Source organism: Hypanus sabinus, unplaced genomic scaffold, assembly GCF_030144855.1.
Source record: "Hypanus sabinus isolate sHypSab1 unplaced genomic scaffold, sHypSab1.hap1 scaffold_272, whole genome shotgun sequence".
Taxonomy (NCBI): Eukaryota; Metazoa; Chordata; class Chondrichthyes; order Myliobatiformes; family Dasyatidae; genus Hypanus; species Hypanus sabinus.
Genome location: NW_026780853.1, coordinates 505,080 through 518,331, shown reverse-complemented (window position 1 = coordinate 518,331; position 13,252 = coordinate 505,080). Strand labels below are relative to the sequence as shown.

The 13,252-nt window shown below is 51.7% G+C and overlaps 1 protein-coding gene across 2 annotated transcripts in view; it reads left to right on the top strand.

The window, feature by feature from the left end:
- The window catches only part of LOC132388155 (uncharacterized), a 306,739-nt gene that overhangs the window by 2,952 nt on the left and 290,535 nt on the right, over positions 1-13,252 (top strand). Inside the window, exons 2-3 of one of the 2 annotated variants that reach the window (XM_059960505.1) lie at positions 6,543-6,648; positions 10,352-10,499. The gene's annotated coding sequence lies outside the window, so the exon portion shown is untranslated. Of the gene's footprint in view, positions 1-6,488; positions 6,649-10,351; positions 10,500-13,252 lie in introns of those variants that run through there. The other variant, XM_059960503.1, reaches the window with a different exon arrangement.

Below are 13,252 nucleotides of genomic sequence, written 5' to 3'. Positions count from 1 at the left end.
GTGTTTAGTGAGGGTCTCGGAGGGAAGGGATAGGGTCTGAGGTGAGGGAGTGACCGGTGTTTAGTGAGGGTCTCGGAGGGAAGGGATAGGGTCTGAGGTGAGGGAGTGACCGGTGTTTAGTGAGGGTCTCGGAGGGAAGGGATAGGGTCTGAGGTGAGGGAGTGACCGGTGTTTAGTGAGGGTCTCGGAGGGAAGGGATAGGGTCTGAGGTGAGGGAGTGACCGGTTTTTAGTGAGGGTCTCGGAGGGAAGGGATAGGGTCTGAGGTGAGGGAGTGACCGGTGTTTAGTGAGGGTCTCGGAGGGAAGGGATAGGGTCTGAGGTGAGGGTGTGACAGGTGTTTAGTGAGGGTCTCGGAGGGAAGGGATAGGGTCTGAGGTGAGGGAGTGACCGGTGTTTAGTGAGGGTCTCGGGGGAGGGGATAGGCTCTGAGGTGAGGGAGTGACCAGTGTTTAGTGAGGGTCTCGGAGGGAAGGGATAGGGTCTGAGGTGAGGGAGTGACCTGTGTTTACTGAGGGTCTCGGAGGGAAGGGATAGGGTCTGAGGTGAGGGAGTGACCGGTGTTTAGTGAGGGTCTCAGGGGAGGGGATAGGGTCTGAGGTGAGGGAGTGACCGGAGTTTAGTGAGGGTCTCGGAGGGACGGGATAGGGTCTGAGGTGAGGGAGTGACCGGTGTTTAGTGAGGGTCTCGGGGGAGGGGATAGGATCTGAGGTGAGGGAGTGACCGGTGTTTAGTGAGGGTTTCGGGGGAGGGGATAGGGTCTGAGGTGAGGGAGTGACCGGTGTTTAGTGAGGGTCTCGGGGGAGGGAATAGGGTCTGAGGTGAGGGAGTGACTGGTGTTTAGTGAGGGTCTCGGAGGGAAGGGATAGGGTCTGTGAGGGAGTGACCGGTGTTTAGTGAGGGTCTCGGGGGAGGGGATAGGGTCTGAGGTGAGGGAGTGACCGGTGTTTAGTGAGGGTCTCGGAGGGAAGGGATAGGGTCTGAGGTGAGGGAGTGACCGGTAGTAGTGAGGGTCTCGGAGGGAAGGGATAGTGTCTGAGGTGAGGGAGTGACCGGTGTTTAGTGAGGGTCGGAGGGAAGGGATAGGGTCTGAGGTGAGGGAGTGACAGGTGTTTAGTGACGGTCTCGGAGGGAAGGGATAGGGTCTGAGGTGAGGGAGTGACCGGTGTTTAGTGAGGGTCTCGTGGGAGGGGATAGGCTCTGAGGTGATGGAGTGACCGGTGTTTAGTGAGGGTCTCGGAGGGAAGGGATAGGGTCTGAGGTGAGGGAGTGACCGGTGTTTAGTGAGGGTCTCGGAGGGAAGGGATAGGGTCTGAGGTGAGGGAGTGACTGGTAGTGGTGAGGGTTTCGGAGGGAAGGGATCGGGTCTGAGGTGAGGGAGTGACCGGTGTTTAGAGAGGGTCTCAGGGGAGGGGATAGGGTCTGAGGTGAGGGAGTGACCGGTGTTTAGTGAGGGTCTCGGGAGGGAAGGGATCGGGTCTGAGGTGAGGGAGTGACCGGTGTTTAGTGAGGTTCTCGGGGGAGGGGATAGGGTCTGAGGTGAGGGAGTGACCGGTAGTAGTGAGGGTCTCGGGGGAGGGGATAGGGTCTGAGGTGAGGGAGTGACCAGAGTTTAGTGAGGGTCTCAGGGGAGGGGATAGGGTCTGAGGTGAGGGAGTGACCGGAGTTTAGTGAGGGTCTCGGAGGGAAGGGATAGGGTCTGAGGTGAGGGAGTGACCGGTGTTTAGTGAGGGTCTTGGAGGGAAGGGATAGGGTCTGAGGTGCGGGAGTGATCGGTGTTTAGTGAGGGTCTTGGAGGGAAGGGATAGGGTCTGAGGTGCGGGAGTGATCGGTGTTTAGTGAGGGTCTCGGAGGGAAGGGATAGTGTCTGAGGTGAGGGAGTGACCGGTAGTAGTGAGGGTCTCGGGGGAAGGGATAGGGTTTGAAGTGAGGGAGTGACCGGTGTTTAGTGAGGGTCTCGGAGGGAAGGGATAGGGTCTGAGGTGAGGGAGTGACTGGTTTAGTGAGGGTCTCGGAGGGAAGGGATAGGGTCTGAGGTGAGTGACCGGTTGTAGTGAGGGTCTCGGAGGGAAGGGATAGGGTCTGAGGTGAGCGAGAGACCGGTGTTTAGTGAGGGTCTTGGAGGGAAGGGATAGGGTCTGAGGTGAGGGAGTGACCGGTGGTAGTGAGGGTCTCGGAGGGAAGGGATAGGGTCTGAGGTGAGGGGGTGACCGGTGTTTAGTGAGGGTCTCGGAGGGAAGGGATAGGGTCTGAGGTGAGGGAGTGACCGGTAGTAGTGAGGGTCTCGGAGGGAAGGGATAGGGTCTGAGGTGAGGGAGTGACCGGTGTTTAGTGAGGGTCTTGGAGGGAAGGGATAAGGTCTGAGGTGAGGGAGTGACCGGGGTTTAGTGAGGGTCTCAGGGGAGGGGATAGGGTCTGAGGTGAGGGAGTGGCCGGTAGTAGTGAGGGTCTCGGAGGGATGGGATAGGGTCTGAGGTGAGGGAGTGACCGGAGTTTAGTGAGGGTCTCGGAGGGAAGGGATAGTGTCTGAGGTGAGGGAGTGACCGGTAGTAGTGAGGGTCTCGGGGGAGGGGATAGGGTCTGAGGTGAGGGAGTGACCAGCGTTTAGTGAGGGTCTCGGAGGGAAGGAATAGGGTCTGTGGTGAGGGAGTGACTGGTTTAGTGAGGGTCTCGGAGGGAAGGGTTAGGGTCTGAGGTGAGGGAGTGACCGGTAGTAGTGAGGGTCTCGGAGGGAAGGGATAGGGTCTGAGGTGAGGGAGTGACCGGTAGTAGTGAGGGTCTCGGAGGGAAGGGATAGGGTCTGAGGTGAGGGAGTGACCGGTAGTAGTGAGGGTCTCGGGGGAGGGGATAGGGTCTGAGGTGAGGGAGTGACCGGTGTTTAGTGAGGGTCTCGGAGGGAAGGGATAGGGTCTGAGGTGAGGGAGTGATCGGTGTTTAGTGAGGGTCTCGGAGGGAAGGGATAGGGTCTGAGGTGAGGGAGTGACCGGTAGTAGTGAGGGTCTCGGGGGAGGGGATAGGGTCTGAGGTGAGGGAGTGACCAGTGTTTAGTGAGGGTCTCGGAGGGAAGGAATAGGGTCTGAGGTGAGGGAGTGACTGGTTTAGTGAGGGTCTCGGAGGGAAGGGTTAGGGTCTGAGGTGAGGGAGTGACCGGTAGTAGTGAGGGTCTCGGAGGGAAGGGATAGGGTCTGAGGTGAGGGAGTGACCGGTTGTAGTGAGGGTCTCGGAGGGAAGGGATAGGGTCTGAGGTGAGGGGGTGACCGGTGTTTAGTGAGGGTCTCGGAGGGAAGGGATAGGGTCTGAGGTGAGGGAGTGACCGGTGTTTAGTGAGGGTCTCGGGGAGAGTCTGAGGTGAGGGACTGACCGGTGTTTAGTGAGGGTCTCGGGGAGAGTCTGAGGTGAGGGAGTGACCGGTGTTTAGTGAGGGTCTCGGAGGGAAGGGATAGGGTCTGAGGTGAGGGAGTGACCGGTTTATAGTGAAGGTCTCGGGGAGAGTCTGAGGTGAGGGAGTGACCGGTGTTTAGTGAGGGTCTCGGGGAGAGTCTGAGGTGAGGGAGTGTTGGGTGTTTAGTGAGGGTCTTGGGGAGAGTCTGAGGTGAGTGAGTGTCCTGTGTTTAGTGAGGGTCTCGGGGAGAGTCTGAGGTGAGGGAGTGACCGGTGTTTAGTGAGGGTCTTGGGGAGAGTCTGAGGTGAGGGAGTGACCGGTGTTTAGTGAGGGTCTTGGGGGTGTCTGAGGTGAGGGAGTGACCGGTTTATAGTGAAGGTCTCGGGGAGAGTCTGAGGTGAGGGAGTGTTGGGTGTTTAGTGAGGGTCTCGGGTGTAGGGAGTCTGAGGTTTGGTCAGGATTGTGGTGTCAGTGATGGGGGCGTGGTTTCTATAGGAGGAGAGACACTGAGAGATTGTGTGGAGCGGGATGTCTGGAGGGAAGGATTGTTTAGTGTGAAATATTGTAGAAAGGAAGGAAGGAGCGAGGGTGAGGAAGTGCCGGAGGGGAGATGAATGGAGGGTGTGACGTGGAGGTAGATTGGGCTGAGAGAGCAGGGACTGACATGAGAAGGAAAAATCGGTAGATGCTTTATTAATCCCAAAGGAATTTTCAGTGTCACAGTAGCATTACAAGTGCACAGATGTGCATATATTAGATGAGAAGTAGGAAGAATCGAAAATGTTGCCTTAAGTAGTCCAACAAGTCTGTCATCCAGGTGCATCCCCAGACCTCACCACATCCCCGCCCCCCCCATCAGTACTAACAGGAGCAGTGCAGGCATGGTCTCCCTGAAGTCCATCACCACCTCCTTTGTCTGGCTGACGTTGAGCTGCAGATGATTCAGCTTGCACCGTTTGACAAAGTCCTCCACCGGGGTCCTGTATTCATCATCATGTCCTCTCTTTATGCACCCAAGTATTGCCGAGTCAGAGGGTTTCTGCAGGTGACGTGACTCAGTGTTGTATCTGAAGTCTGAGGTGTACAGGGTAAACAGGAAGGGACCCAATCTCTGAAGCCCCACAAACTGTGGTCTGTCAGTCAGGGAGTCCATTATCCAGGACACAAGGGAAGTGCCAATCTCCCCCCCAGCAACGTGGGCTGTCTGGTGTTGAAGGCACTTGAGAGATCAAAACAGACGATCCTCACCGTGCTGCACTGCTTCTCCAAAGGGGAGTAGGCTCTGTTCAGCAGGTAGATGACGGCATCGTCAGCTTCAGTGTGCTCCTGGTAGGCAAATTGCAGAGGGTGGAGGGCTGGTCTGACTGGGGTCGGAGGTGAGCCAGGATCAGCCTCTCTGAGGTCTTCATGATGTGTGAGGTCAGGGCCACTGAGCGGTAGTCATTCAATGCTTTTGGTCGGCTCTTCTTGGGTGACGTGACCACACATAATGCTTTCCACACAGCCAGGACCCTTTCCAGGCCGAGACTCAGATTGAAGATGCACTGGGGAACTCCACACGGCCGCTGAGCACGCTCCGTCGGGACCGTGGGGCTCACACCATCCGGTCCCAGTGCCTTGCCGTGTCCGAGTTTCCCCAGAGACCTTCTCACCTGCTCAGTACTGAAGGAGAGTCTGCGATGGTTGGGGAGCTGGTGGAGGGTGGGGTGGGGTGGGTGAGTGGTGACACTCGTGGCTGGTATGTGGAGGTGTGGATGGTAGGTACAGGGCAAGGAGGGGATGTAGACAGTGGTGGCCTGTATTCATCTACGTGTTGAACAGGAGGGGGAGGAGTTGGGTGCCTCGGCACCTGGACTGCTGTCCTGAGGGCGGTGTGTGAACAGGAGGGCAGTTATCAAAGCTATTGAAGAATTGGTTTAACTCATTCACTCATTCTGAGGCTCGACAGCTCAGCTGATGGAAGCCAGTGATGTTTCTCGTGCCTCTCCACACCTCTTGTGCTGCTCTGCCCGAGCTTGTTCTCCAGCTCCCTCCCGTATTCCTCTTTAGCCACCTCGATCTTCCCCTTTAGGTCCCTCTTTCATGAAAGGTAGAGGGGGGAAGTAAGGGGAAAGGGATAGAGGGATGGTGGGAAGGGAAGGAGGGAGCACCCCGAGTCATTGCTTAGCTCACCTGACCAGTGTGCAAACAAAGTGAGGGAATTCCTTAAGATGTGACAGACTGAGGGAGACGACCACCTCAACTCCTGTGGGGGCTGAGAATCTGCAGGGACACATGGATCCTCATTGTGGCCAAAGCTCCCTCCTCTCCGGCTGTCCCTCACCTCTGAACCTACCACAAGCTCTGAGGTCTGCATCTAGAATGAGGGAGCTCCTGTGATGCAGTGAGCGTTTTGGGGTGAGAGGTTTGACGCTGAGGGTCGAATTGAGCTTGAGGAAGTGGCTGAGCTAAGGGTTTTACTGAAGGTGAGGGAGCTTATGGTAATTGAAGGAGTTTCTGAGGTAGAGGGGAGGGTCTGATGACAAGGGAGCTCCTGAGGTTAGAGGGGATCTTGGGGTGAGGGATCATGGATGGGGTTCTGAGGCTTTAGGAGCTCCTCAGATTAAGGGAACTTCTGAAGCAGTGGAAGGGTCTGACATGAGGGTGCTTTCTGGGGTGAGGGATGGATCTGAGTGAGCTCCAGTATAGTCTGGGATGAGGGAGCTCCCGAGGGTGAGGGATGGTGTGTTGAGAGGGAGCTCCTGAGGGTGAGGGATGGTGTGTCGAGAGGGAGCTCCCGAGGGTGAGGGACGGTGTGTTGAGAGGGTGCTCCCGAGGGTGAGGGACGGTGTGTCGAGAGGGAGCTCCCGAGGGTGAGGGACGGTGTGTTGAGAGGGTGCTCCCGAGGGTGAGGGACGGTGTGTCGAGAGGGGGCTCCCGAGGGTGAGGGATGGTGTGTTGAGAGGGAGCTCCCGAGGGTGAGGGACGGTGTTGAGAGGGAGCTCCCGAGGGTGAGGGACAGTGTTGAGGGGGAGCTCCCGAGGGTGAGGGACGGTGTGTTGAGAGGGAGCTCCCGAGGGTGAGGGACGGTGTGTTGAGGGGGAGCTCCTGAGGGTGAGGGACGAGTCTGAGGTGGGCAGAGTCCCAATGGTCAGAGTCCACTGATGATGGGTCTGTTACAGGAAGGTGTCAGACTGAGAGCGATGGACTCTCCGTGTCAGAGGCAGAGGCAACGTCTGGTGAGGAGCCACAGGGGAACATTGAACAACAGATGGAAACCAGGCTGAGGTGAGAGATGGAGCTGAGTGGGAGGGTGAACATTTCCTCTGGTCTCACTCCCCACTGAGATATCACTGCTGTCCCATCCCTGCCCCTATTACCCTGAATTAATCTCTACAACACTGTCCACCATGACCCTCTGCTCTAGAATTACCTCCCGAGACCCCTCCGCCTCTGAGTGTATGTCCCTCATGATTGTCTACACCTCTATAAGATGACCACTCATTCTCCTACACTCCAATGGGGACAAAACAAAAAGTCCCAACCTGCTCACCCTCTGTCCATAACTCAGTCCCACGAGTCCTGGCAACATCCTGGTAAATCTCCTCTGCACTCCGTCCAGCTTCATGATATTGTTCCTGTCGCAGTGTGACTAAACCTGAGCATAGTATTCCAAATCTGGCCTCACCAACATCTTGTACAACAAATAATGTCAGAACATAGAAATAGGAGCAGGAGAAGACTCACAGACACGAGACAATCTGCAGATGCTGGAAATCCAAAGCAACACACACAAAATGCTGGAGGAACCCAGCAGGCCAGGCAGCATCTATAGGAAGAAGTACAGTCAAAGTTTTGGGCTGAGACCCTTTGTCAGGACTAACTGAAAGGAAAGATAGTAAGAGATTTGAAAGTAGGAGGGGAAGAGGGAAATGCGAAATGATAGGAGAAGACCGGAGGGGGTGGGGTGAAGCTGAGAGCTGGAAAGGTGATTGGCGAAAGAGATACCGAGCTGGAGAAGTGAAAGAATCATGGAAGGGGAGGCTTAGGGAGAAAGAAAGGGGGAGCACCAGAGAGAGATGTAGAACAGGCAGAGCGATGGGCAGAGAAAGAGGAAAAAAAACAACTAAATATATTAGGGATGGGGTAAGAAGGGGAGGAGGGGCATTAACGGCAGCTAGAGAAGTCAATGTTCATGTCATCCGGTTGGAGGCTATCCAGCTGGTATATAAAGCGTTGTTCCTCCAACCTGAGTGTGGCTTCATCTTGACAGTAGAGGAGGCCATGGATAGACATATCAGAATGGGAATGGAATGCTCCCCTCCCCTTCTTACCCCATCCCTGATATATTTAGTTTTTTTTCCTCTCTCTTTACCCATCACTCTGCCTGTTCTTCATCTCCCTCTGGTGCTCCCCTCCCCCTTTCTTTCTCCCTAGGCCTCCCGTTCCATGATTCTTTCCCTTCTCCAGCTCGGTATCACTTTCGCCAATCACCTTTCCAGCTCTTAGCTTCATCCCACCCCCTCCAGTCTTCTCCTATCATTTCGCATTCCCCCTCCCCTTCCCACTACTTTCAAATCTCTTACTATCTCTCCTTTCAGTTAGTTCTGACGAAGGGTCTCGGCCCGAAACGTCGACAGCTCTTCTCCCTATCGATGCTGCCCGGCCTGCTGTGTTCCACCAGCATTTTGTGTGTTGTTGTTGTTTGAATTTCCAGCATCTGCAGATTTCCTTGTGTAACATCTCTTTTATTCACATTCAGAGACAGGTTGTTGGCTCTGCACCAGTGGATATATAACATCCACTGCATCCCTTTGTCTATCCTACTGTCCTCAAAGAATTCCAACAGGTTGTTCAGGCAAGATTTTCCCTGAAGGAAACCATGCTGACTTTGTACTATCTTCTCCTGTGTCACCAAGTACTCCATAACCTCATCTTTAACAATGGACTCCAACATCTTCCCTACCACAGAGGTCAGGCTAACTGCTCTGTAATTTCCTTTCTGCTGCCTCCCTCCTTTCTTAAAGAGTGGAGTGACATTTGCAATTTTCCAGTTCTCTGGCACCATGCCAGAGTCCAATGATTTTTGAAAGATCATTGCTAATGCCACCACAATCTCTAACACTACCTCTATTGTCTATTATAAACCTCTATCAGGTCTCCACGGCCTCCGACACTCCAGAGAGAGCATCCCAAGTTTCTCCAAACTCTACTTACAACTCATGCCCTCTAATACAGGTGGCGTCCTGGTGACCCCTTCTGCCCCCTCTGTGATGGGGTGACCAGGGCAAGTGTGGCTTGACCAGAGTTTTATACAACAGTAACTCCGATACTCAATGCCTCAATCAGCGAAGGCGAGTCTATTTAATATACATCGTGAATAGGCCCTTCTGGCTCTTTGAGCCATGCTACCCAGCAATCCCCCGATTTCATCCTGGCCTAATCACGGGATAGTTTTCGATGACTGGGCCATCTTGTGGACTGTGGGAGGAAACTGGAGCACCCGGAGGAAACCAATGTGGTCACGGGCAGAACGTATAAACCCCTGTACAGTAAAGCGTTGTTTGCTGCATGCTTTCTTTACCTCAGAGAGGCACAGTAACCTAGTGGTTAGCTATTGCAGTGCCAGGTGTAACATCGGGTTTCAATCACCGCTGCTCTCTGTATGGAGTATATCGGATTCAATTACTGCTGCTCTCTGTGAGGAGTACGTACAGTACATTTTCCCCTGTGACTGCATAGGTTTTGTCCGGGTAGTCTGGTTTTCTCCCGCATTCCAAAGACGTATGGGTTAGGGTTTGCGAGTTGTGGGCACGCTATGTTGACATTGGTGTCTCGGAAATCGCTGATCATCTGGGATTTTCACTTTCAACAGCCGCCAGGGTTTACAGAGAATGGTGCGATAAACGAAACAATAATGTAGTGAGAGCTTGCTGCCCCTCGGCAGGTAATTGAGAGGTTGAGCAATTGAAGGGAGAGTTGATGGAGGTACACAAAATCATGAGGGGTATAGAGAGGGTAAATGTCAGCAAGCTTCCACTGAGGTCGTGTGAGTTTACCACTAGAGGTCGTAGGTTTAGGTTGGAAGTGAAATGTTTAAGGGGAACATCTTCACTCAGAGAGTGGTGAGAGTGTGGAATTAGCTGCCAGCGCAAGTTGTGGGTTTGATTTTAACATTTTAAGATGTGTGTTGGGTGGGAGGGGTATGGAAAGAAATGGTCCGGGTGCAGGTCGGACTAGATGGGTGAAGGGTCTGTTTCTGTGCCACTGTATTCTATGACTCTATTATGGAAGTGTGATACTAACGTCAGTGGTAGGGAAGGTACAGCGTTAGTGCAGACTCTGATCCGAGATGGCTTTCTCACGGACTTGGTACGCTGAGTGGCTTGTTTCGAATCCGTATGGCTTAATGAATTACCTCCTGAAAGTGGAGAAGCTTGAGTGTCTGTATTAAGGGTGTCCATTTGCCACCCTCCGCTCAGCCTTTTTAACTGATTGATGTTGCTGTGTATCCTTGGGCATCCTTCCTCACTGGGTATGACAGTAAGTTATGAGGTGATAGAGTAGGTAATATGAATTCTTTTCCCATCGTGGGGGTGTCTGGAACACAAAACACTGAACAGGACAGGTTCAGGCCATTCGACCCACAATGCTGATGTCAACAATGATACCAAGCGAAACTAGCCTCGCTTACCTACATATGGTCCATTCCCTGCCGATGCCTGTTCAAAAATCTTTTGCATAATGCCACAGTATCTGTTTGCTCTGCTACCTCTCCAACCACCATGTCCTAGAGACCTACCACTCCTTGAAAAAGCAATCGTCATAAATTTTCTTTAAACTTTACCCTCATGTTAAAGCTGTGCCCTCTTGTATTCCACCCCAGAACAAAGACAAATCATTCTGTCATCTCCTCTAATCCTTCAACACCTCAGAGAAAATGATCCAAGTTTGTCCAACCTCTCCTTAATGTTAATATTCCCTAATCCAGGTAGTATTCTGGTGAACCCCTTCTGCACCACCTTCCTGTAATATGGAAGCCAGATCTGCGCACAATATTCCAAAAGTGGTGGAACCAATGATTTTCCAACTGCAACATGTCTTCCCAACTTTTAAACTCAGCACCCTGACTGATGAAGGTAAGTGTAGGCTTTGCTTTTATCAACCTACCTACTTGTGTTGCCAGCTTCAGGGAGCTGTAGACTTTGAGCCGAAGGATCTTCTATTCAACAGAGTTATTAACTCTCCTCTTAGATTTAGCCACTCAATGTATAATAAGACCATGAAACATAGGAGCAGAATTAGACCACTCAGCCCCTTGAGTCTGTTTCACCATTCTGTCTTGGCTGATTTGTTACCCCCCCCCCCAACCCCATTCTCCTGCCTTTTCCCCATAACGTTTGACACCCTTGCTAATCAAGAGCCTATCAACCTCCACTTCTAGATGTACCCAATCACTTGGCCTTCACAGCCTTCTGTAGCAATGAATTCCACAGATTCACCACCCTCTGGCAAAAAGAATTCCTCCTCATCTCCTCATATCCGTATTAGAGTGGAGTAAAGGGAATTACAAAGGCACGAGAGAGGAGTTGGCCAGAATTGGTTGAAAAAGAACAATGACAGGTGTGGTGAACTACATATACCTGTCTGGACACGCCCCCTGCTGACTGCTCCTGTGGCTCCTCCCACTGACCATGGATCCTCCCACAAACCCCGGTATAAAGGCGTTTGAGGCCTGAGCCCTGCCCTCAGTCTCCAGGATGTAGCATGGTGGTCAATTGCTGCTTGTTCTTTCTTCCAGTCAATAAAAGCCAATATCTCGCCTCACGTCTCAGAGAGTTATTGATGGTGCATCAACAGGGATGACAGCAGAGCAGCAATAGCTGAAATTTCTGGAAGCAATTCGGAAGGCACAGGATATATCCATCCCAAAGAGGAATAAGTATTCTAAAGATAAGATGACACAACCGTGGCTAACAAGAGAAGTCAAAACCAGCATAAAAGCCAAAGAGAGGGCTTTTAGTAGAGCAAAAATTAGTGGGAAGTTAGGGGGTTGGGGAAACATTTTAAAAAACCAGCAGAAGGCAACAAAAATTCATTAAGAAGGTAAAGATGGAATACAAAAGTAAGCTTGCCAGTAATATTAAAGAGGATACCAAAAGGTTCTTCGGACAGATAAAGTGTAAAAGGTAGGTGGGAGTGGATATCAGACTGCTGGGAAATGATGCTGGAGAGGGAGTAATGGGGGACAATGAAATTGCATATGAACTGAATAAGTATTTTGCATCGGTCTTCACGGTGCAAGACAATAGTGGCATGGTGGAAGTTCCAGGTGTCAGGGGTCACGGAGTGTGTGAAGTTACCATTACTGGAGAGAAGGTTCTTGGTATCACAGGCAAGGTTCTACATGGATAAAGTAGTGGCTGATTGGCAGGAGGCAAAGAGTGGGAATAACGTGGGCCTTTTCTGGCTGGCTGCTGGCGACTAGCGTTTCCACAGGGGTCTGCGTCTGTTCCTTTTATGATACGTGTCAATGATTTGGATGATGGAATTGACGGGTCTGTTGCGAAGTTTGCGGGCGATAAGAAGATATGTGTAGGGACGTGCAGTTTAAAGGTGGTAGAGAGGCTATAGAAGGACTTAGATTAGGAGAATGGGCCAAGAAATGGCTGATGGAATAGTGTCGGGAAGTGTATGGTCATGCACTTTGGCAGAAGAAATGAAAGGGTTGACTATTATCTCAATGGAGAGAGAGTGCAAAAAACTGAGGTGCAAATGGACGGGAGTTCTTGTGCAGGATTCCCTAAAGTTTAATTTGCAGGATGAGTCTGTGGTGAGGCAGGCAAATACAGTGTTTGCATTCATTTCAAGAAGACTAGAATATAAAAGTAAGGATGTTGAGACTTTATAGAGCACTGGAGAGGCCTCGCTTGCAGTTTTGGGCCCCTTAAAAAGGATGCGCTGAACCTGGAGAGGGTTCAAAGGAGGTTCACGAAATGATTCCAGGATTGAACAGCTTGTCATATGAAGAGCGTTTGATGGCTCTGGGCTTGTATTCACCGGAATTCTGAGGAATGAGAGGTGACCTTATTGAAGTGGTGAAAGGCCTTGATAGAGTGGATGTGGAGAGGATGTTTCCTGTGGTGCGAAAGTCTAAGAACAGAGAGCATGGCCTCAGAATGTAGGGGCATCCTTTTAGAATGGCGACGAACAGGAATTTCTTTAGCCGGAGGGTGGTGAATCTGTGGAATTGATTGCCAGAAATCTGTGGAGGCCAAGTCATTGGGTATATTTAAAGCAGAGGCAGATAGGTTCTTGATTAGTCATCAAAGTTATGAGGGGAAGACAGATGAAGGAGGTTGAGAGGGATAATAAATCGGCCATGATGGAATGGCAGAGTAGACATGGTGGAGTGAGTGGCCTAATTCTGCTCCTATATCATGGTTTTATAGTAATTTACTCTGCTTTCTGTAGCCACTGGAGTTTGAATAGAAACACTGTGCAGTTTAATCCTGTCTTGTTCTGACACCATGTTTGCAACAGGAAACACACAGACTGAGTACTGTTCATTTCACTCACACAGGTATCATGTGTTGAAAGCCACAGATGCAAATTCACCCAGAGAAAGCATTGAGAGGAGTTAATGGAATAGGGTGGGGACATAGTACAGAGAGAGATGGACACAGAAATTTGTTATGCAATTTAATGGAGCTAATGAAATCTGGCTAGCATGGATTGGAATAGGTTGTTTTTCCAGCACAGGAAGTATTGATAAGCGGGAGGCTTTCAAAAATGAAATATTGACAGCACAGAAAATGCATGTTCCCATAGGAATAAAAGACAAGGCTAACAGGTTTAGGGAACCTTAGTCATGGAGGGATATTGGGGCACT